This window comes from Monodon monoceros, unplaced genomic scaffold (assembly GCF_005190385.1).
Source record: "Monodon monoceros isolate NGI ecotype Baffin Bay Population unplaced genomic scaffold, NGI_Narwhal_1 Super_Scaffold_21, whole genome shotgun sequence".
Classification (NCBI taxonomy): domain Eukaryota; kingdom Metazoa; phylum Chordata; class Mammalia; order Artiodactyla; family Monodontidae; genus Monodon; species Monodon monoceros.
The window spans coordinates 170,281,544-170,304,074 of NW_021703778.1; the positions used below are offsets into that span (position 1 = coordinate 170,281,544).

The 22,531-nt window shown below is 36.0% G+C and overlaps 12 non-coding genes and 3 pseudogenes across 12 annotated transcripts; all 15 read left to right on the plus strand.

Moving 5' to 3' along the window:
• The first annotated feature begins 128 nt into the window (after window positions 1-128).
• On the plus strand, window positions 129-200 carry LOC114905376. Its single transcript, XR_003796207.1, has one exon. It is a non-coding gene; the product is annotated as a small nucleolar RNA SNORD113/SNORD114 family (small nucleolar RNA).
• Window positions 201-1,075: 875 nt separating this feature from the next.
• On the plus strand, window positions 1,076-1,174 carry LOC114905396 (annotated as a pseudogene).
• An 883-nt stretch (window positions 1,175-2,057) lies between these two features.
• On the plus strand, window positions 2,058-2,132 carry LOC114905370. Its single transcript, XR_003796204.1, has one exon. It is a non-coding gene; the product is annotated as a small nucleolar RNA SNORD113/SNORD114 family (small nucleolar RNA).
• Window positions 2,133-3,710: 1,578 nt separating this feature from the next.
• LOC114905351 lies at window positions 3,711-3,782 on the plus strand. The gene has a single exon (XR_003796190.1). It is a non-coding gene; the product is annotated as a small nucleolar RNA SNORD113/SNORD114 family (small nucleolar RNA).
• Window positions 3,783-4,655: 873 nt separating this feature from the next.
• Window positions 4,656-4,730, plus strand: LOC114905349. Its single transcript, XR_003796188.1, has one exon. It is a non-coding gene; the product is annotated as a small nucleolar RNA SNORD113/SNORD114 family (small nucleolar RNA).
• A 2,885-nt stretch (window positions 4,731-7,615) lies between these two features.
• Window positions 7,616-7,687, plus strand: LOC114905343. Its single transcript, XR_003796183.1, has one exon. It is a non-coding gene; the product is annotated as a small nucleolar RNA SNORD113/SNORD114 family (small nucleolar RNA).
• Window positions 7,688-9,173: 1,486 nt separating this feature from the next.
• Window positions 9,174-9,248, plus strand: LOC114905398. The gene has a single exon (XR_003796226.1). It is a non-coding gene; the product is annotated as a small nucleolar RNA SNORD113/SNORD114 family (small nucleolar RNA).
• Window positions 9,249-10,595: 1,347 nt separating this feature from the next.
• LOC114905391 lies at window positions 10,596-10,667 on the plus strand. Its single transcript, XR_003796221.1, has one exon. It is a non-coding gene; the product is annotated as a small nucleolar RNA SNORD113/SNORD114 family (small nucleolar RNA).
• Window positions 10,668-15,066: 4,399 nt separating this feature from the next.
• LOC114905404 lies at window positions 15,067-15,138 on the plus strand. The gene has a single exon (XR_003796231.1). It is a non-coding gene; the product is annotated as a small nucleolar RNA SNORD113/SNORD114 family (small nucleolar RNA).
• Window positions 15,139-16,012: 874 nt separating this feature from the next.
• On the plus strand, window positions 16,013-16,084 carry LOC114905346. The gene has a single exon (XR_003796185.1). It is a non-coding gene; the product is annotated as a small nucleolar RNA SNORD113/SNORD114 family (small nucleolar RNA).
• Window positions 16,085-16,991: 907 nt separating this feature from the next.
• On the plus strand, window positions 16,992-17,063 carry LOC114905382. Its single transcript, XR_003796213.1, has one exon. It is a non-coding gene; the product is annotated as a small nucleolar RNA SNORD113/SNORD114 family (small nucleolar RNA).
• An 883-nt stretch (window positions 17,064-17,946) lies between these two features.
• LOC114905364 lies at window positions 17,947-18,023 on the plus strand (annotated as a pseudogene).
• Window positions 18,024-18,929: 906 nt separating this feature from the next.
• Window positions 18,930-19,004, plus strand: LOC114905350. The gene has a single exon (XR_003796189.1). It is a non-coding gene; the product is annotated as a small nucleolar RNA SNORD113/SNORD114 family (small nucleolar RNA).
• A 1,538-nt stretch (window positions 19,005-20,542) lies between these two features.
• LOC114905375 lies at window positions 20,543-20,606 on the plus strand (annotated as a pseudogene).
• A 1,076-nt stretch (window positions 20,607-21,682) lies between these two features.
• Window positions 21,683-21,756, plus strand: LOC114905390. The gene has a single exon (XR_003796220.1). It is a non-coding gene; the product is annotated as a small nucleolar RNA SNORD113/SNORD114 family (small nucleolar RNA).
• The last annotated feature ends 775 nt before the right edge of the window (window positions 21,757-22,531 follow it).

Sequence of the window (22,531 nt, forward strand, 5' to 3'; positions counted from 1 at the left end):
GTTAGGGGTATTGAAGAGTCTTATTCTTGGAATATTTAGTGAACCATGTATTATTTTTATTATTACCAATTAATTAATGATTTAATCAATACAAATATGGAAATGATGGAAGAAAAGAGACTCAGTGATGGACCAATGATGACGATCGTGACGGGAAGAGTCCTGAACGATGAAAACATGTCTGAAACTCTGAGGTCCAACCCAGACCCTGGTAGTCTCTTCCTTCTGGTGAAACTGTTTCTATAGAGAGATGACAGGAATATAAATAGATCATATCTTTGTATGGATTTCACAGACTTAGATTTGTTATTATTAATGGATCTGTGTTAGAACCTTTAAGCAAATATAAATAAACATAAGGAAAAACAAGGTGAAGCGTTGTCCAAATGTGAATGTGTTTTGTTTGGCAAAAGATACTGTTAACAAACATTGAAAACACTGCTGCCCATTAAATAATTGGGTGAAGGTCACCTCTTGGACCAAAGTTAGATAGAAATGCATCAGTAAAGACAGTTTAATTGTTCTGCCTCAGACTAAAAATTGAGTGTTTTTTCTTTTAACGAGATAAGAGAGAAAGAAAAACTAATAATACCTAACTACTGAGTAAATGAAATGCAGAAAACAAGGATCAGTGGCGATTAGGTCTCAATATTTTTATCATCTTCCGTGTTCTGTACTCCTCAGAATGAAGGCAGCAGAGATGATTTAGCATCGTCCATGCACAGGAGCTCTGGTTGCCTCTGTATAATAGGAGGATGGAGATTAATGTGAGTAACAGTTGAAATTCTCTGTTTTTTTATCAAAGTAATTTACCGTATTATTAAGAAGTGTGGAATATAAGTAAAGAAGGCAGCTACATCTCATTGTTGAGTATTGATATACAAACTATTATATTGATTAATGCACATATGGAAAACAATGTATTAAAGAGAGATATATTTAAGTACAAATTATTCTATATACATCAAGGCTTTTCTTGTTTCTTTTTTTTTGAGTTGTACTGCCAAAAGTATTGGTGAATTTTTTATTTAATCAATAAAAAATAGAAATATATGTAGGAAAATAGGAACAATATTGGATCAGTGATGATTTCCGGTCATCATTATGAGTGGTATATGGTGAATATACCAGTATATTCTGGAACTCTGGAGCTCTGAGGAACTCTGAGGTCCAATATTAAATTAATTGAGTCCATTCTCAACTCGAGAAGGCATCCTGTAAACAGATGTCAAGAATAAAGGAGGGGCTTATTTGTGTTCTTTGTGTTCATGGATAGTCATTCTATTATTGTAATTGGAAAATGCGAGAATCTGTAAATAAATATATAATTAAAAATAAAGATGAATGGAGTAAAACAATTTCCAATTACTGAAATATGTGCTGAGCCAAGAAATACTATTAATGTACCACGGACACCCTGAATTTCAATTAAAAATGAATGGTACCTGACTGTTACCACTTAGGGTAAGGATGGGGCGGCCGAGAGAAGTGATGGACAATCTTCATCATGTAGTGCAGTGTCAAGATCAAAATGGTTCATCTTCATAAGATTTCACATATCTGCTACATTAGGGATAGCTTACATAGCAATGTGAATGCGGAAGCAGGGACGAGTGGATTGTCTCCACCATTTTTATCTTCTGCTTTGTTTTATACTCCTCAGAGTGGATGCACTGGACCAGAAATGAGGATTCTTCCTTGAGTGCCAGCCTAGGATGGCATCTTTGTCATAGGAGCCTGGACACCCATGTGAGCATCATCTAGTTCCTAGTCTGGGGGTGGGTGGTTTCTCAAAAAGTAATGACTAAGCTAAAAAAAATGGATGAAAGAAAATTAAAGGAGGACATCTTTATCCCATTGATAAAAAAGGAACTGTTGTGAAGCAAAAACCCAATAATAAATATGAGAGATATGATGATGTGAGAATGGTTATAGAGACAGGTGAACGATATCGAGGTCTCGCTGGGTTTTGCAAACCCTAGAGTGTCAAAATTTGCATTAGTGAAGTAACGCATGCATCAGTGAAACATATAGAATGAAGAGAAAGTCATCTTTTCTGGATCGATGATGATAAGTGCCAGCGCATGAGTCATCGATGACGAATAATACGTGTCTGGACCTCTCAGGTCCAATACACAAGAAATGCTATCTCTTCATGCGTTTTCACTGGTTATGCTAATTGAGCCAATGAAAGCATCAGTAAACAAATCTGCTGGTCCATGGAGAGAAAGTCTCAATCTCGGTCATTACCTTCTCTGTTCGGTACTTTTCAGAATAGAAGCTCAGGCGATTTAAGCCTCCATTTTGATCAAGCTTCTCCTTTTCAGGTTGCTATGGGACAGAGACCCAGGTGAGTCATGGCCAGCGTTCCTGTTTTGGTTTGGGAAATTTGTTTAAGTGTTTTCATTGTATTCTCAAAGGGTATATATCAAAGGGTTGATGGCCCGTTGAAAAATAAGCCATGAGAGCTTATGCTGATGAAGTGATCATCTAGATCCTGGAAATGCGTTAAGGAAAGAGATCTCATGTATGGTGATAGTGTTTGGACAGAAGTTAGGGATATTTGCAGGTCTTGTTCTTGGGTTTGGGGTATTTGTGTCTTTCTTTCATTAGTATCAATGGTATAATGATTTATTTGATAGAGATATGTCAATGAATGAAGTAAAATTGGACCCAAGGGGACCAAAGATGAAGTTGGGTAGAGGATAGAGCATGGGCAAGGAACTATAAGTATTTGGAATTTGAGGGCCAAGAAGGATACATACTCTGTTTTCTACATTGATTTCTTCCTATGGACAGATGTTCAGAATATATAACATCAGGCTCTTAGTTTGGGTTACTCAATTTAGATTTCATATTATTAATCGATAAGTGATAGAACCGTTCAAAATATGTAAATAGTAGATTAAGAAGAAAAAGTCAGTTAATTCCTACTGTGGACACATGTGGTCTGGCAAGAAGCAATCCTAAATATTTCCACTGGTGATGACCGTTAATAACAAATGGATCTAGGAGGTCAGCTGTTTGGCCAAGCTTCATGTGGATGTGAATAATTAAGAGTCAATTTTATTGTTCTGGGGTGCTCTCAAGTTTGACGGTATTTTTGTTAGTAGAAAAAGAAAAATCTCTGCGTTATGAAAGAGTGACCAATCCCTCATGACTGAGAACATTAAATCTGGAAAGAATGCATCGAAGTCCATAAAGTTTCCTTTCTCTCTCTCTTTTGTTTCATTGACTGTGCTTTCTATTGATTAAAGTGGGCATGTTCGAGCTGATCAAGCCATCAGTATTCCATGGTGAGGCACCTTATAATTGCAGGAACCCATGTGAGTAATAATCAAATTTCATGTCATGGTTTCTGTTATTATTTTGTCCCTCTGTGTATGCATTCAGTATATTACTAGAGAGATCCCTATAGGAAAACAGAAGGCCAGTCAGCTCAGTGATAAATGTTACATTTTATGAAATATTAATTGCTTACTGCCCCAATGAAAAAAACAAGGCAAAACAAAACAAACCACAACAACACAAAATCAGCATTGTGATTTACAGGTGAGACACACTGCTGTGAGAATAAATTATGGAGAGAAGAGGGATATCATGACTGCCCTTAGGTTTCGTGATTAATAGGGTCTTCAATACCTATGAGAGATTTATTGCCTCAATCAGTACACGGTGTAGAAATACGTGAAGAGAAGGAGGGATACTATTGGATTGATGATGACTACTGGTGGCGTATGAGTCGTGTACGATGAATACGTGTCTGGAGCTCTGAGGTCCGATGCAAATGGAATCTAGTCCATTGTCCTATTGGTAGTGACCCTAGAGGCTGAAGTCAGGAATGAATGAGGGTCTTCTTTGCAGTCTTTCTGTTTATGCCTTTTCATTCTGTTTGTACAATTGAAAAACTGAGGCTCTCTTCATAAATATATGAATAAAACTAAAGATGAATGATGGAAAACAATTTCCAATCACAGAAATATGGGTGGAGACGAGATATACAATTAATATATCAAGGAAAGCCTGAATTTCAATTAGAAAGCCATGGCACATGACTTTTACCACTAGGGTAAGGAGCAGGCCAGGGTAATGGGTAGAAAAACTTCATAATATGGCACACCGGCAAGATTGAACTGGTTTCTTTTCAACAGATTTCACATATCTGCTGTGTTAGAGACTGCCTAAGTAACAGTGGGAATGTGGAAGCCGGGATGAGTGGTGAGTGTCTCCACCATTTTTATCTTCTGCTTTGCTTTATACTCCTCAGAGTGGATGCACTGGACCAAAAAAGAGGCTTTGTCCTCGAGTGCCAGCCTAGGGATGGCATCTTGGTCATAGGAGCCCGTGTGAGCATCATCTAGTTCCTAGTCTGGGGGTGGGTGTTTTCACTAAAAGTAATGAGTATGCTAACAAAATGGGTGAAAGAAAATTGAAGGAGGGCATCTTTATCCCACTGATGAACAAGGAACTGCTGTGAAGCAGAAAGCCGATAATAAATATGAGAGAGATATGATGATGTGAGAATGGTTCTAGAGACAGGTGAGCGACATTGAGGCCTTGCTGGGTTCTGCAAAGCCTAGAGTGTCAAAATTGGCATTAGTGAAGTAACGCATGCATCAGTGAAACATATTGAATGAAGAGAAAGTCATCTTTTCTGGATCGATGATGATAAATGCTAGCATATGAGTCATCGGTGATGAATAATATGTGTCTGGAACTTTGAGGTCCAACACACAAGAAATGTGGTCTTTCTCCTCGTTGGTTTTCATTGGTTATGTGAATTGAGCCAATGAAAGCATCAATCAACAAATAGGCAGATCCATGGAGAGAAAGTCTCCATCTCGTCATCACCTTCTCTGTTTGGTACTTTTCAGAATAGAAGCTCAAGGAGATTTCAGCCTCCATTGTGATCAAGGTTCTCCTTTTCAGGTTGCTATGGGACAGACACCCAGGTGAGCTATGGCCAGGTTTCCTGTCTTGGTTTGGGGAATTGGTTTAACTGTTTTTATTGTATTTGTAAAAGTCATCAGTATACATAAAAGGGTTGACGAAGGCCTGACGAAGCCATGAGAGCTTATGCTGAAGAAGTGATTATCTAGATCCTGGAAGTTCATTAAGGAAAGTGATCTCATGTATGGTGATAGTGATTGGAGAGAAGTTAGGGATATTCGCGGGTCTTGTTCTTGGGTTTTGGGTATTCGTGTCTTTTGTTCATTAGTATCACTGATGTAATGATTTAATTGATATATGTCAATGAATGAAATAAAATTGGACCCAAGGGGACCAACGATCAAGTTGGGTATAGGATGAGGCCTGGGTAGGGAACCATAAGTATCTGGAAGCCTGATGGCCAAGAAGGATTCATACTCTGTTTTCTCCATTGGTTTCTTCCAATAAACAGATGTCCGGCATATATAAAGTCATGCCCTTTGTTTGGGTTACACAATTCTGATTTCATACTATTAATAGATCAGTGATAGAATGGTTCAAAATATATAAATAGTATATTAAGAAGAAAAGGTCAATCATTGCCTACATTGGGCACGTGTTCCAGCAATAAGTAATCCTGAAGATTACCACCACTGATGCCCATTGATAACAAATGGACCTATGAGGTCAACTTTTTGGCCAAGCATCATTTAGATGTGAATAATTAAGAGTCAGTTTTATCGTTCTGGGTCGCTGTGAAGTTTGAGGGTATTTTTGGTGTGTAGAAAAAGAAAAATCTCTGCATTACGAGAGTGATGAATTCTCCATGACTGAGAACATTAAATCTGCAACGAAAGCATCAAGGTCCATAAAGTTTCTTTCCTCTCTCTCTCTTTTCTGTCATCGACTGTTCTTTCTACTGATTAAAGTGGACACATTCGAGTTGAGCAAGCTATCAGTATTTCACGGTGATGGCATCTTATCATTGCCAGAACCCATGTGAGTAATAATCAAATTTCATGTCATGGTTTCCATTATTTTTTTGTCCCTCTGTGTTGCATTCAGTGTATTATTGGAAAGATCCCTATAGGAAAACAGAAAGCCAGTGCAGCTGGCTCAAAAGAAATGTGGTCTTTCTTATGTGTGTTCTTTGGTTATGCTAATTGAGCCTGTGAAGGCATCAGTCAACAAATCTTCGGATCTATGGAGAGAAAGTCTGAATCTCCGTGATCGCCTTCTCTGTTTGGTACTTTTCAGAATAGAAGCTCAAGGTGATTTCAGCCTCTATTGTGATCAAGGTCCTCCTTTTCAGTTTGCTATGGGACAGAGACCCAGGTGAGTTATGGCCAGGGCTCCTGTCTTGGTTTGGGGAATTGGTTTAAGTGTTTTCATTACATTCTCAAAAGTCATTGATATATATCAAAGGGTTGATGATGCCTGTTGAAAAATAAGCCATGAGAGCTTATGCTGATGAAGTGATCATCTAGATCCTGGAAATTCATTAAGGAAAGTGATCACATGTATGGTGATAGTGATTGGATAGAACGCACGGATATTCGCAGGTCTTGTTCTTGGGTTTTGGATATTCGTGTCTTTCTTTCATTAATACCAATGGTATAATGATTTAATTGATAGAGATATGTCAATGAATGAACTAAAATTGAACCCAAGGGGACCAACAAACAAGGTGGGTAGAGTATGAGGCATAGGCAAGGAACCATATGTATCTGGAAGCCTGAGGGCCAAGGATACGTACTCTGTTTTGATTTCTTCCTATGGACAGATGTTCAGAATATATAAAGTCATGCTCTTAGTTTGGTTTACTAAATTTATACTTAATACTATTAATCGATCAATGATAGAACCATTCAAAATATGTAAATAGTAGATTAAGAAGAGATGGTCAGTTATTGCCAAATGTGGACACATGTGGGCTGGCAAGAAGTAATCCTAAAGATTTCCACCCCTTACGCCCCTTAATTACAATTGGACCTAGGAGGTCAACTGTTTGGCCAAGAGTCATGTAGATGTGAATAATTGAGTCAATTTTATTGTTCTTGGCCACTCTCAAGCTTGAGGGTATTATTTTCTGTAGAAAAAAGCATCTCTTCATTATGAAAGAGTGGTCAATTCCTCATGACTGAGAACATTAAATGTGGAAAGAAAGCATCAATGTTCATAAGTTTCCTTACTCTCTCTTTTGTTTCATCGACTGTGCTTTTATTGATTAAAATGGACACATTTGAGCTGATCAAGCCATCAGTATTCCATGGTGAGGCACCTTATAATTGCAGGAACCCGTGTGAGTAATAAGCAAATTTCTTGTCATGGTTTCCGTTTATTTTTGTCTGCCTGGGTGTGCATTCAAGGTATTATTCGAGATATTCATATAGGAAAACAAAAGGCCAGTGCAGTTCGGTGATACATGTTACATTTTATGAAACATTAATTGATTACTGCCCCAATGAAAAAAACAAAACAAAACAAAACAAAACAAAACAACACAAAATCAACATCATGATTTATAGGAGAGACACACTGCTGTGAGAATGAACTATGGAGAGAGGAGGGAAATCATGACTGCCCTTGGGTTTTGTGGTTAATAGGCTTTTCAGTATTTATGAGAGATTTATTGCCTTAATCAGTACACAATGTAGAAATACATGAAGAGAAGGAGGGACACTATTGGATTGATGATGACTACTGGTGGCGTACGAGTCGTGTATGATGAATACGTGTCTGGAACTCTGAGGTCCGATGCAAATGGAATCTAGTCCATTGTCCTATTGGAAGTGACCCTAGGGGCTGAGGTCAGGAATGAATGAGGGGCTCCTTTGCAGTCTTTGTGTTCATGCCTTTTCATTTTGTTCGTGCAAATGAAAAACTGAGGCCCTCTTCATAAATATATGAGTTAAAATAAAGAAAAATGACGGAAAACAATTTCTATTCATGGATATATGGGTGGAAACAAGATATACCATTAATATGTCAAGGAAAGCCTGGATTTCAATTTTAAAGCCATGGGACATGACTGTTACCACTTAGGGTAAGGAGAAGGGGACCAGGGGAAGTGGTAGACAGCCTTCATATTCTGGCACAGAGGCAAGATTGAAGTTGTTCCTTTTCAACAGATCTCACATACCTGCTATGTTAGGGATAGCCTAAGTAATGATGTGAATGTGGAAGCAAGGATGAGTGGAGAGTGTCTCCACCATTTTTATAATCTGCTTCGCTTTATACTCCTCAGAGTGGATGCACTGGACCAGAAACGAGGATTCGTCCTCGAGGGCCAGCCTAGGATGGCATCATGGTCGTAGGAGCCAGGAGACCTGTGTGAGCATCATCTAGTTCCTAGTCTGGGGGTGGGCGCTTTCGCTAAAAGTAATGACTATGCTAACCAAATGGATGAAAGGAAATTAAAGGAGGGCATCTTTATCCCATTGATAAACAGGAACTCTTGTGAAGCAAAAACCAGATAATAAATATGAGAGAGATATGATGATGTGAGAATGGTTCTAGAGACAGGTGAGAGATATCAAGGCCTCACTGAGTTTTGCGAACCCTAGAGGGTCATAACTGGCATTAGTGAATTAACGCATGCATCAGTGAAACATATAGAATGAAGAGAAAGTCATCTTTTCTGATTATGAATAATAAGTGTCTGGAACTCTGAGGTCCAATACAAAAGAAATGTGATCTTTCTCTTCATGCTTTTTCATTGGTTTTGCTAATTGAGCCAAAGAAAGAATCAGTCAACAAATCTGCCTATCCATGGAGAGAAAGTCTCAATCTCAGTCGACACCTTCTCTGTTTGGTACTTTTCAGAATAGAAGCACAAGGTGATTTCAGCCTCCATTGTGATCAAGGTTCTCCTTCTCAGGTTGCTATAGGACAGAGACCCAGGTGAGTTATGGCCAAGGTTTCTGCCTTGGTTTGGGGAATTGATTTAAGTGTTTTCATTGTATTCTCAGAAGTCATCGATACATATTAAAGGGTTGATGATATGGCCCATTTAAAAATAAGACATGAGAGCTTATGCTGATGAAGTGATCATCTAGATACTGGCAATGCATTAAGGAAAGAGATCTCATGTATGGTGATAGTGATTGGAGAGAAATTAGGGATGTTCGTGGGTATACTGTTCTTGGGTTTTGTTTTTTCGTGTCTTTCTTTCATTAGTATCAATGATGTAATGATTTAATTGATAGTGATGTATCAATGAGTGAACTAAAATTGGACCCAAGGGGACCAACGATGATGTTTGGTAGAGGATGAGGCATGGCCAAGGAACTATAAGTATCTGGAATCCTGAGGTCCAAGAAAGGCTACATACTTCGTTTTCTACATTGATTTCTTCCCTTGGACAGATGTTCGGAATATATAAAATCATGCTCCTACTTTGCGTCACTCAATTTATATTTCATACTATTAATTGATCAGTGATAGAACACTTCAAAATGTATAAATAGTAGATTAAGAAGAAAAGGTCCATTATTGTCTACTGTGGACACATGGGGTTCGGCAAGAAGCAATCCTAAATATTTCCATCAGTTAGGACCGTTAATAACAAATGGACCTAGGAGGTCAACTGTTTCCAAGCATCATTTAGATGTGAATAATTAAGATTCAATTTTATTGTTCTGGAGCACTCTCAAGTTTGCGGGTATTTTTGATTGTAGAAGAAGAAAAATCTCTGCATTAGGAAAGAGTGATCAATTCGTGAATATTGAGAACTCTAAATTTGGACAGAAAGCATCAATGTCCATACAGTTTCCTTTTTCTTTCTCTTTTTTGTTTCATCGACTGTGCTTTCTACTGATTAAAATGGACATGTTCAAGCTGAGCAAGCCGTCAGTATTCCATGGTGATGCACCTTATGATTGCAGGAACCCACGTGGGTAATAAATTTCATGTCATGGTTTCCGTTATTTTTTTTTGTCCCTCTGTGTGTGCATTGAGTGTATTATTGGAGAGATACATACAGGAAAAGTAAGGCCAATGCAGCTCAGTGATAAATGTTACATTTTATGAAACATTAATTGATTACTGCCCGGATGGAAAAAACAAACAAATCAAAACAATACAAAACAAATCAACACAAACCGAGCATCATGGTTTACAGGAGAGACACACTGCTGTGAGAATGAACTCTTTTGATAAGAGGGATATCATGACTGCCCTTAGGTTTTGTGATTAATAGGTTTTCCAATATTTATTTCTTCAATCAGTAAACAATGTAGTAATAAGCAAAGAGAAGGAAGGGCCATAATAGATCGATTCCATGGCGATGCATCATATAACTGCAGGAACCCATGTAATCAATAATCTAATTTCGTGCCTTTCTTTCAGCCTTTTTCCTTCCTCTGAGTGTACACTCAGTTTATTTTTAGAAAGATCCATATAGGATAAAATAAAGCCAGTGCACCTCAGTTTTAAATGTTGCATTTTTCAAGCATTAGTTGATTACTACAGAGCTGAAAAAAAAATACAAAAGCAGCATCATAATTCACAGAAGAGATTCATTGCTGTGAGAATGAACTATTTACAGAATAGGGATATCATGATTCTCCTTAGGTTTTGTGTTTAATAGCACTTTCAGTTATTTTGTGATGTATTGAATTATTCAATAAACAATGCCCAAATACTTGAGGTCACAGAAGTTACATTGTATGGCTGATTACTCCTGGTGGCTTATGGGTCATGAAAGTTGAATTTGTGTCTGTAACTTTGATGTCCTATTCAAAGCTAATCTAAGGATTTTTCTTTGGGCATCTGCCCTGGGTGGCATCTTTTTATAGGAGCCAGGAGACCAGTGCTGTCTACAAGAGACCCACTTTAGACCTAGTGACACATACAGACTGAAAGTGAAGGGATGGAAAAAAGATACTTCATGCAAATGGAAATCAAAAGAAAGCTGGAGTAGCAATACTCGTATCAGATAAAATAGACTTTAAAATAAAGACTCTTACAAGAGACACTACATAATGATCAAAGGATCAACCCAAGAAGAAGATATAACAATTATAAATATTTATGCACCCAACATAGGAGCACCTCAATGCATAAGGCAACTGCTAACAACCATGAAAGGGAAATTGACAGTAACACAATAATAGTAGAGGACTTTAGCACCCCACTTACACCAATGGACAGATCATCCAAACAGAAAATAAATAAGGAAACACAAGCTTTAAAATGACACAACAGACCAGATAGATCTAATTGATATTTATAGAACATTCCACCCAAAAGTGACAGATTACACTTTCTTCTCAAGTGCACATGGAACATTCTCCAGGATAGATCACATCTTGGGTCACAAATGAAGGCTTGGAAAATTTAGGAAAATTGAAATCATATCAAGCATCTTTTCTGACCACAAAGCTATAAGACTGGAAATCCATTACAGGAAAAAAACTGTAAAAAACACAAATACATGGAGGCTAAACAGTGTGCTACTTAATAACCAAAAGATCACTGAAGAACTCAAAGAAGAAATAAAAGAATACATAGAAACAAATGACAATAAAAACACAACGACCCAAAACCTATGGGATGCAGCAAAAGCAGTTCTAAGAGGGAAGTTTAGAGCAATACACTCTCACCTCAAGAAACATTTCAAATAAACAGTCTAACTCTACATTTAAAACAACTAGAGAAAAAAGAACAAAGAAAATCCAAAGTCAGTAGAAGGAAAGAAATCATAAAGATCAGAGCAGGAATAAATGGAATAGAAATGAAGAAAACAATAGCAACGATCAATAAAACTAAAAGCTGGTTCTTTGAGAAGATAAACAAAATTGATAAACCCTTAGCCAGACTCATCAAGAAAAAAAGGGAGAGGACGCAAATCAATAAAATTAGAAATGAAAAAGGAGAAATCACAACAGACAGTGCAGAAATACAAAGGATTATAACAGACTACTACAAACAACTATATGCCAATAAAATGGACAACCATGAAGAAATGGAAATTCTTGGAAAAGTACAATTTTCCAAGACTGAGCCAGAAAGAATTAGAAACTATAAACAGACCTATCACAAGTAGTGAAATTGAAACTGTAATTAAAAATCTTCCAGCAAACAAAAGCCCAGGACCAGATGGCTTCACAGGCGAATTCTATCAAACATTTAGAGAAGAGCTAACACCCATCCTTCTCAAACTCTTCCAGAAAATTTTAGAGGCACAAACACTCCCAAATTCAATCTACGAAGCCACCATCACCCTGATACCAAAACCAGAAAAAGATATCACAAAAAAAGAAAATTATAGACCAATATCACTGATGAACATAGATGCAAAAATCCTCAACAAAATACTATCAAACAGAATCCAACAACATATTAAAAGGATCATACACCATGATCAAGTGGGGTTTATTCCAGGGATGCAAGGATGCTTCAATATGTGCAAATCAATCAATGTGATACACCACATTAACAAAATAAGGAATAAAACCCATATGATCATCTCAGTAGATGCAGAAAAGCTTTTGACAAAAGTCAACACCCATTTATGATAAAAACTCTCCAGAAAATGGGCATAGAGGGAACCTGTCTCAACATAATAAAGGCCATATATGACAAAACCACAGCAAGCATCATACGCAATGGTGAAAAACTGAAAACATTTCCACTAAGATCAGGAACAAGACAAGGATGTCCACTCTCACCTCTCTTATTCAACATAGTTTTGGAAGTCCTAACCACAGCAGTCAGAGAAGAAAAAGAAATAAAAGTAATACAAATTGGAAAAGAAGAAGGAAAACTGTAACTGTTTGCTGATGACATGATACTATACACAGAAAATCCTAAAGATGCCACCAGAAAACTACTAGAACTAATCAATGAATTTGGTAAGGTTGCAGGATACAAAATTAATGCACAGAAATCTCTGGCATTCCTATACACCACCAACAAAAAATCAGAAAGAAAAATTAAGAAAACACTCCCATTTACCATTGCAAGAAAAAGAATAATATATCTAGGAATAAATCTTCCTAAGGAGGCGATCAGTTGATCTTCCGATCAATTGGTTGGAAGAATCAATATTGTGAAAATGACTATACTACCCAAAGCAGTCTACAGATTCAATGCAATCCCTATCAAACTACCAATGACATCCTTCACAGAATTAGAACAAAAAATTTTACAATTTCTATGGAAACACAAAAGACCCTGAATAACCAAAGCAATCTTGAGAAAGAAAAATGGAGTTGGAGGAATGAGGCTCCCTGACTTCAAACTATACCACAAAACTATAGTAATCAGGACAGTATGGTACTGGCAGAAAAACAGAAATATAGATCAATGGTATAGGATAGAATGCCCAGAGATAAACCCACACACATATGGGCACCTAATTTACAACAAAGGAGGCAAGAACATACAATGGAGAAAAGACAGCCTCTTCAGTAAGTGGTGCTGGAAAACTGGACAGCTACATGTAAAAGAGTGAAATTAGAACACTACCTAACACCATACACAAAACTTAACTCCAAATGGATTAAAGACTTAAACGTAAGACCAGACACTATAAAACTCTTAGAGGAAAACATAGGAAAAACACTCTTTGACATAAACCACAGCAAGATCTTTTTCACTCACCTCTTAGAGTAACAGAAATAAAAACAAAACTAAACAATGGGACTTAATGAAACTTAAAAGCTTTTGCACAGAAAAGGAAACAATAAACAAGACAAAAGACAACCCTCAGAATGGGAGAAAATATTTGCAAATGAAACAACAGACAAAGGATTAATCTCCAAAATATACAACAGGTCATGGAACTCAATATCAAAAAAACCCAAAACAATCCAGTTAAAAAATGGGCCAAAGACTTAAATAGATATTTCACCGAGGAAGACATACAGATGGCCAACAGGCACATTAAAAGATCCTCAACGTCACTAATTATTAGAGAGATGCAAATCAAAACTACAATGAGGTATCACCTCATGCTGGTCAGAATGGCCATTATCAAAAAATCTAGAAACAGTAAATGCTGGTAAGGGTGTGGTGAAAAGGGAACCCTCCTGCACTGTTGGTGGGAATGTAAATTGATACAACCACTATGGAAAACAGTATGGAGTTTCCTTAAAAAACTAAAAATAGAACTACCATACAACCCAGCAATCCCACTACTGGACATATACCCTGAGAAAACCATAATTCAAAATGAGACATGTACCACAATGTTCACTGCAGCACTATTTACAATAGCCAGGATATGGAACCAACCTAAATGCCCATTGACAGATGAATGGATAAAGAAGATGTGGCACATGTAAACAATGGAATATTTCTCAGCCATAAAAAGAAAGGAAATTGAGTTTTGCAGTGAGGTGGATGGACCTAGAGTCTGTCATACAGAGTGAAGTAAGTCAGAAAGAAAAACAAACACCATATGCTAACGCATATGTATGGAACCTAAAAGAAAAAAGGTACTGATGAACCTAGATGCAGAGCAGGAATAAAGAGGTAGACATAGAAGATAGACTTTTGGACATGGGGTGGGAGGGCGAAGGTGGGGCGAAGTGAGAGTAGAATTGACATATATACACTACCGAATGTAAAATATTTGGCTGGTGGGAAACAACAGCATAGCACAGGGAGATCAGGTCGGTGCTTTGCGATGACCTAGAGGGGTGGGGTAGGGAGGATGGGAGGGAGGCTCAAGAGGGAGGGGATATGGGGACATGTGTATGCATATGGCTGATTTGCTTTGTTGTGCAACAGAAACTAAAGATGACAGTATTGTGAAGCAATTATACTGCAATATAGATCTATTAAGAAATATTTAATCATATTTTTTCTCATGGTTTTGTTGATTTCTGTGTTTGTGTGTGTGTCTGTGTGTATTAAGGGTAAAGTTCAAAATTTCCATACAGAATAGTAGATGGCCAAGCTCAATAAGAAATAGATAATTTGATGAAACATTAAATGATTAATAAATAAATGAAAACAGCATCTAATTCAAAAAAGAGTTTCATTGATATGAAATTGAACTATTTACACAGTAGGGATATCATGCTCTTTTTGGGTTTTGCAGATAATAGAGTTTAAAAATGTTTGTGAATGGATTACTTGATCAGTCAATAAACAAATAGAAATGAACAAAGAACAGAGACATATTCATGGACGAAGTATGATGATCGTTCCGGGAATAGTCCTTAGTGATGAAAACATGTCTGAAACTCTGAGGTCCAACACAGAGCATAAGTAGTCTATTTCCTTCATTAAAATTGTATAGGGAGATGTCAGGAATACCAAAAGATCATATTCTTGTTGATTTTATAGAGTTATAGTTGTTATTTGTAATTGATCTGTGATGGACTCATTAAGCAAATATAAATGTATAAGGAAAAATAGGGTGAAGTATTTTTCTCATATGAACACCTTTGTTGAAGCAAAAGATATTGTGAATAAAAACTGAAAATTCTGAATCCCATTAAATAAATGGGTGAGGGTCACCTCCTTGACCAGAGTTCTATAAACATGCCTATGTAAGAGTCATTAAATTATTCTTTTTCAGACTAAAGGTTTAGGTTTTTCTTTTAATAAGGTAAAAAATAAATAGAAAAACAATAACTAATAAATAATTAAATACTGAGTATATGAAATTCCAAAAACAAGGATCTGTGGCTTCTGGTCTCAGTATTTTCATCATCTTCTGTGTTTTGTACTCAGAATGAATGCACTAGCGATGGTTTAGAATCATCCATGGTCACCAGGTCTGTGGTTGCCTCTGTATAATAGGAGGGTGGAGATTAATGTGAGTAATAGTTGAAGTTCTTTTTTCAGTTTTTTTTTTATTAAAGAAATTCACTGTATCGTTAAGAAATGTGGAATATGAGTAAAGAAGGTAGCTGCATTTCAGTGTTGAGTATGTTATTACAAGCCATTATATTGATTAATGCATATATGGAAAACTGAGCATTAATATGAGACATATATTAAACTAAGAATAATTCCATATACATCAGTGCTCTTGTTTTTTTTTATCGTGATGCTAAAATTATCAGTGAATTTGTGATTTATACAATAAAGAAATAAAAATGTATGTAGAAAAGAGGGTCAATATTGGATCAATGATGACTACCCGTGGCGTAAGAGTCGTGTATGATGAATACGTGTCTGGAACTCTGAGGTCCAATGCAAATGGAATCTATTCCATTGTCTTGTTTGAAGTGATCCTATAGGCAGAGGTTAGGAATATACAAAGATATTTGTTTTGGTTATTATGACCATGCATTTAAAAAATTTTTATGATTGGATCAATGAAGTAGTCAATATACAAATTTGTAAATTAAACAATGATGAATATGAAGGCTTTTCAATAATAAAAATATGTGGTTAGTCAAAAATTACTATTATATACAAATACATTAATATATATTGAAAAGACGTTTTTAGGTAAAAAGTTATATAAAGATGTTATCTCTTTGGTTAAGAGTGATACAGAAAATGATAGGTATTAGTTACTGACTGAGTCAGTAAGCACTTTGACATTTGATTCATTAAGGAAAAAACAAATAAATAATTACCATAATTTAGTAAATGACTAAATTACTGTGCAAATGAATAGCGGAATATTGGATAAATGGAGAATAAATAAATAGATGGATAAATCTGAATATTTTTATCACCTTGTCTGCTTGTTACTCTTCAGGACAGATGTTCCCCCTACTTCAGCTTCTGCTGTGCTCAGCTGTCCTGCTGCTTCTGTGTCAGAAAGTAACTAAGGTAAATAACAGGGAAGGTTGGTGTTCTTGGATTAGGTAATGTGTTTGAGGGTACTCATGGGGTTATTAAAAAGTATTAAATTAATCAAAAATTACTCATAGTTCAAGGATAAATCTGAGAAGAAATATTATTTTGAATAATTGATAGTGGGCAGGATTGAGGTTGAATAATGCAAGAGGTGGACCCTTAATGGGAAATGATTCTTAAACTGAGAATTAGGGATATTGAAGGGTCTTATTCTTGGGGTTATTATCCACTAATTAATGATTTAATCAATTATTAAATATACAAATGAATGAAGAGAAGAGACTCAGTCGTGGACCAATGATGATGATCGTTTCGGGAAGAGTCCTGAACGATGAAAACATGTCTGAAACTCTGAGGTCCAACCCAGAACATAAGTAGTCTCTCCCTCTTTGAAATTGCTTTTGTGGAAAGAGGTCAGGAATATTTAAAGATCATATTCTTGTATTGATTTCATGGATTTAGATTTGTTAGTATTAATGGATCTGTGATGGAACCATTAAGCAAATATAAATTAACATGTAAGGAAAGAATAGGGTGAAGCATGGTCCAAATTGAACATATTTCGTGACGCAAAAGATATGGTTAATAAACATTGAAAACACTGATGCCCATTAGATAAATGGGTGAGGGTCACTTATTTGACCAAGATTAGATAGAAATGCATAAGTAGGCATCAGTTTAATTGTTCTGCTTTAGCCAAATGGTCGTGTTTTCTCTTTTAACAAGACAAAAAATAGAGAGAATAAGAAAAACTAATAAATATCTAAATACTGACTAAATGAAATGTAGAAAACAAGGATCACTGGTGATTAGGTCTCAATATTTTTATTATCTTTCATGTTCTGTGCTCCCCAGGATGCATGCATCATTTAGCATCTTCCATGAACATGAGCTCTGTGGTTGCTTCTGTATAATAGGAGGGTGAAGATTAATGTGAGTAATAGTTGAAGTTCTTTTTTCAGTTTGCTTTTTTATTAAAGTAATTTGCCGTATTGTTTGGAATGTGGAATATAAATAAAGAAGGCAGCTGTATCTCAGTATTGAGCATGGATATACAAACCATCATATTGATTAATGCATATATGGAAAACTGAGACTGTTAGCATGAGATGTATTACACTGAGAATAATTCTATGTACATCAGGGGTCTTCTTGGGTTTTTTGAATTGTACTGCTAAAATTATTAGTGAGTTTTTAATTTAATCAATAAAGAAATAGAAATGTATGTAGAAAGAAGAACAGTACTGGATCGATGATGATTTCTGGTCATCATCAATATGACTTGTATATGATGAATACATGTCTGGAACTCTGAGGTCCAATATTAAATTAAGCTTGTCCATTCTCAGCTTGAGAAGGTGTCCTATAGACAAATGTTAGGAATAAATGAGGGGCTTGTTTTTCGTCTTTGTGTTCATGCATTTCATTCTCTTATTATAATTGGATAATATGAGAATCTATAAATAAATATATAATTAAAACTAACGATGAATGGAGTAAAACACTTTCCAATTACCAAAGTATGTGGTGAGACAAGAAATGTTATTAGTATATCCTGGAAACCCTGAAGTTCAATTAGTAATGAATGGTACATGACCATTACCACTTAGGGTAAGAATGAGGTAGACAGGATAATTTGTAGACAACCTTCATATTCTGGCTCAGTGGCAAGATTGAAGTGGTTCGTTTTCAACAGACTTAATACATACACTAAATTAATGATTGCCTAAATATTTGTGTGAATGTGGAAGCAGGGCTGAGTGGAGAGTGTCTCCACCATTTTAATCTTCTGCTTTGCTTTATACTCCTCAGAGTGGACACACTGGACCTGAAAGAAAGATTCTTCCTTGAGCACCAGCCTAGGATGGCATCTTTGTTTTAGGAGCCAAGAGACCAGTGTGAGCAAAATCAAATTTGCAGTCTTGGGTTGGGTGGTTTGTCTAACATATTTACTGTATTAATAAAATATTTGAAGTATAATTAAAGAAGGCCATTTTAATCCTATTGATAATAAAGAGATTAATATGAAGCATTATATTGATTAATGCAGATTTGAAAAACTGATCATAAATATGAAAGTGATATAATTATGTGAGTATCTTTCTAGAGGCATGTTAGTGGTATCAAGGCCTTGTTGGGTTTTGTGACTCATAGAGTTATAGATTATAATTAGTGAATCAATGAACTAATCAATTAACAATATAGAATGAAGAGACATTCATCTTTTCTGGATCAGTGATGATAAATGCCGGCGTATGAGTCATCGATGATGAATAATACGTGTCTCGAACTCTGAGGTCCAATACAAAAGAAATGTGGTCTTTCTTTTCATGCATGTTCATTGGTTATGCTAATTAAGCCACTGAAAGCATCAATCAAGAAATCTGCGGATCAAAGGAGAGAAAGTCTCAATCTCGGTCATCACTTTCTCTGTTTGGTACTTTTCAGAATAGTAGCTCAAGGTGATTTCAGCCTCCATTGTGATCAAGGCTTTCCTTTTCGGGTTGCTATGGGACAGAGACCCAGGTGAGTAATGGCCAGTGTTCCTCTCTTGGTTTGGGGAATTGGTTTAAGTGTTTTCATTGTATTTTCAAACATAATCGATATATATCAAAGGGTTGATGATGGCCTGTTGATAAATAACCATGAGAGCTTATGCTGATGAAGTGATAATCTAGAACCTGGAAATTCATTAACCAAGGAGATCTCATGTATGGTGATAATGTTTGGAGAGAAGTTAGGGATATTCGCTGGTCTGGTTCTTGGGTTTTGGGTATTCATGTTTTTCTTTCATTAGTATTAATAATGTAATGATTTAATTGATAGAGGTGTACCAATGAATGAACTAAAATTGGACCCAAGGGGACCAACGATGAAGTTGGGTAGAGGATGAGGCATTAATGGGCAAGGAACCATAAGTATCTGGAAGCCTGAGGGCCAAGAAGTGTACACACTCTATTTTCTACATTGATTTCGTCCTATGGACACATGTTTGAAATATATAAAGTCATGCTCTTAGTTTGGGTTAATAGATTTTGATTTAGTATTATTAATGGATAAATAATAGAACCAATAAAGATATATAAATAATAGCTTAAGAAGAAAAGGTAAATTATTATGTACCTATGAAAATATATTGTCAGCCAAGAAATAGTAATGAAAATTGCCAGCACTGATGCCCGTTAGGAAATGAACGGATCAATGGTGTCACCTCTTTGACCAAGCATCATACAGATGTGAATTGATTGTCAGTTTTATTGATCTGTGTCATTCTCAGAGTTTGAGGTTCTTTTTGTTCATAGAAAAGTTCTCTAAATTATGAAAAAGTTATAAATTCCTCATGATTTGTGTACTATAAATCTAGAAAGCAAGAATCAATCGCAATACATTTTCCTTTTTTTTTAAACATCGGCTGTGCATTGTACTTCTGAAAATGGACACGTTCGAGCTGATTAACCGTGATTCCATGGTCATGCACCTTATGACTGCATCGCTGTGTTAGATTCACAGGAACCAATGTGAGTAATAGTCAAATTTCTTGTCTCAGTTTCAGTGATTTTTTTTTCCTGTGCATTTATTCACTGTTTTATTTGAAAGTTCCATACAGAATAAAAGAAGGCCACCTGTAGCTCAGTGACATATATTGAATACTGCTTAGATGAAAAATGGCATCATTATTTTTAAGAAAGATACTCTGCTGTGAGAATGAATTATTTACAGAATAAGGATATCATGACTCTTCTTGGGTTTTGTGAATAAACTGTTTTAAATTATTATGATTGATTTTCTGAATTAGTCAATAAACCACCTAGAAATGAGTGAAGAAAAAGAGGAACAATATTGGATCGATGATGACTACTGGTGGCGTATGAGTCGTGTACGATGACTGGCAGTCTGATGTCCGATGCAAATGGAATCTAGTCCATTGTCCTATTTGAGTTGATTCTAGAGACACTTGTCTGATATATATACAAGGGACTTGTTTTTGGTCTTTATGTGTGTGCATTTTCTTTATATTTTATAATTGGGTTAATCAAATAAGCAATAAATAAGCATATAAATAAATAAAGATGAAGGCAGTGAAATATTGTCCAATTATAAACATATGTGGTGATAGAAGAAACAATATTAGTAAATTTGAAAACAGTGAAGTCCAAAGAGGAATAAATGGTACATGAAAAATCTTTGACTAAGAGAAAGATGGACAATTGTAGTAATAATCACTGCTCATTTTCTTGGTCAGCGTCAAGTTTTAGGTTCATTTTCTTAAGAGAAATTGAAATAAATATACTCCAAATCAACGATTGTCTAAACCACTGAAAAATGAAATGCAGAAACAAGGATCAGTGGAGATTAGTTCTCAGTTTTTTATCATGTGCTCTGCCCTGTGCTCCTCAGAATGGATGCCCTTGAGCTGATCTAAGCATCTTGCGTGGTCAGGAGCCCTATGGTTGCATCTGTGTTAGGAGGATGGAGAACAATGTGAGTAGTAGTCAGTGTTCGTGTCTTGGATTTGAGCCGTATTTTTAAAAAGACACTTACTGTATTGTTAAAAAATATAGTAGAAGTCCAAACTTGCCAAAGTCAAGGAATATGATCATTAATCCATGTATGAAACACTGAGTTCAGTTAATGAGAGAGTTGAGTGTCAGGGGAGATGATGGTTTAGATAGATGTTAGGGATATTTAAGGGTCTTACTCATGATTTATTTGTGTGACTTATGTTTATTTATTTATTTTAAAATATTTATTTATTTATTTGGTTATGCCAGGTCTTAGTTGCAGCATTCAGGATCTTTAGTTGCAGCATGCAGGGTCTTTAGTTGCAGCATGTGAGCTCTTAGTTGTGGCATGCAGTATCTAGTTCCCTGACCAGGGATCAAACCCGGGCCCCCTGCATTGGGAGCATGGGAAGTCATTTAAATAATAGTGAATTAATCAATAAACAGATGTAGATGATACTGGAGAAAAGAGCCCCTCCTGCACCACTGATGATGACTGGAGGCATAGGAGTCATATATGGTGAATGCCATGTGTCTGTAACCCTGATTCCACACAATGCAAAATCTAGCCAATGTTCTGTTATAAATGACCCCATGGGTCGATGTTAGGAAAATACAAACATCATATTCCATTTTGGGGGTTAGATGTATTAATAATAATAAATCAGTAATTGAGCCCTGAAAAAATGTAAAAAAAAGATGAAAAGAAGAAGGTGAAGCATTGTCCACCAGGATCATATGTGGTCAGGCAAGAAATATTATTAATAAAATAGAAAACATTCATGCCCTTTAAGCAATAAATGAAAAAGTGTCTTGCCCTTTTGCTGAAAGGATCATACAGACACTGATAAGTAAGAGTCAACATTGTTGATCTGGGTCAGTCTCAAGTTTAAGGTTTTCTTTTGTTAAGAGAAAAAAATACTACACTATGAAAAATTCATGAATGCTTAAATGAGTAAATGAAATGGGATAACAAGGATCAATGGAGATAAGGTCTGAAAATTTTTATCATCTTTTCTGCTCTGTACTCCTTAGAATGGGAGCATTTAAGCTGGTGGAAGGATTCTTCTGTGGTCCTGAGAGCTCTGGTTGCATTCACGTGTTAGGACTGTGGAGACCATGTGAGTAATAGACAAATTTTGGCCTTAGTTTCAATATTTTATTTAAGGCTATTGACTGTATTATTGCAAGTTGTGAAATATAATCAATGAAATCCAAATAGCCCAGTGTGAAATATGGGATTAATATGAAGTACTATATTGATTCATTCATAAAATGAAAAATGAGAGTTATTAATGAAAGATGTTGACACGAGAATGATTCTAAAT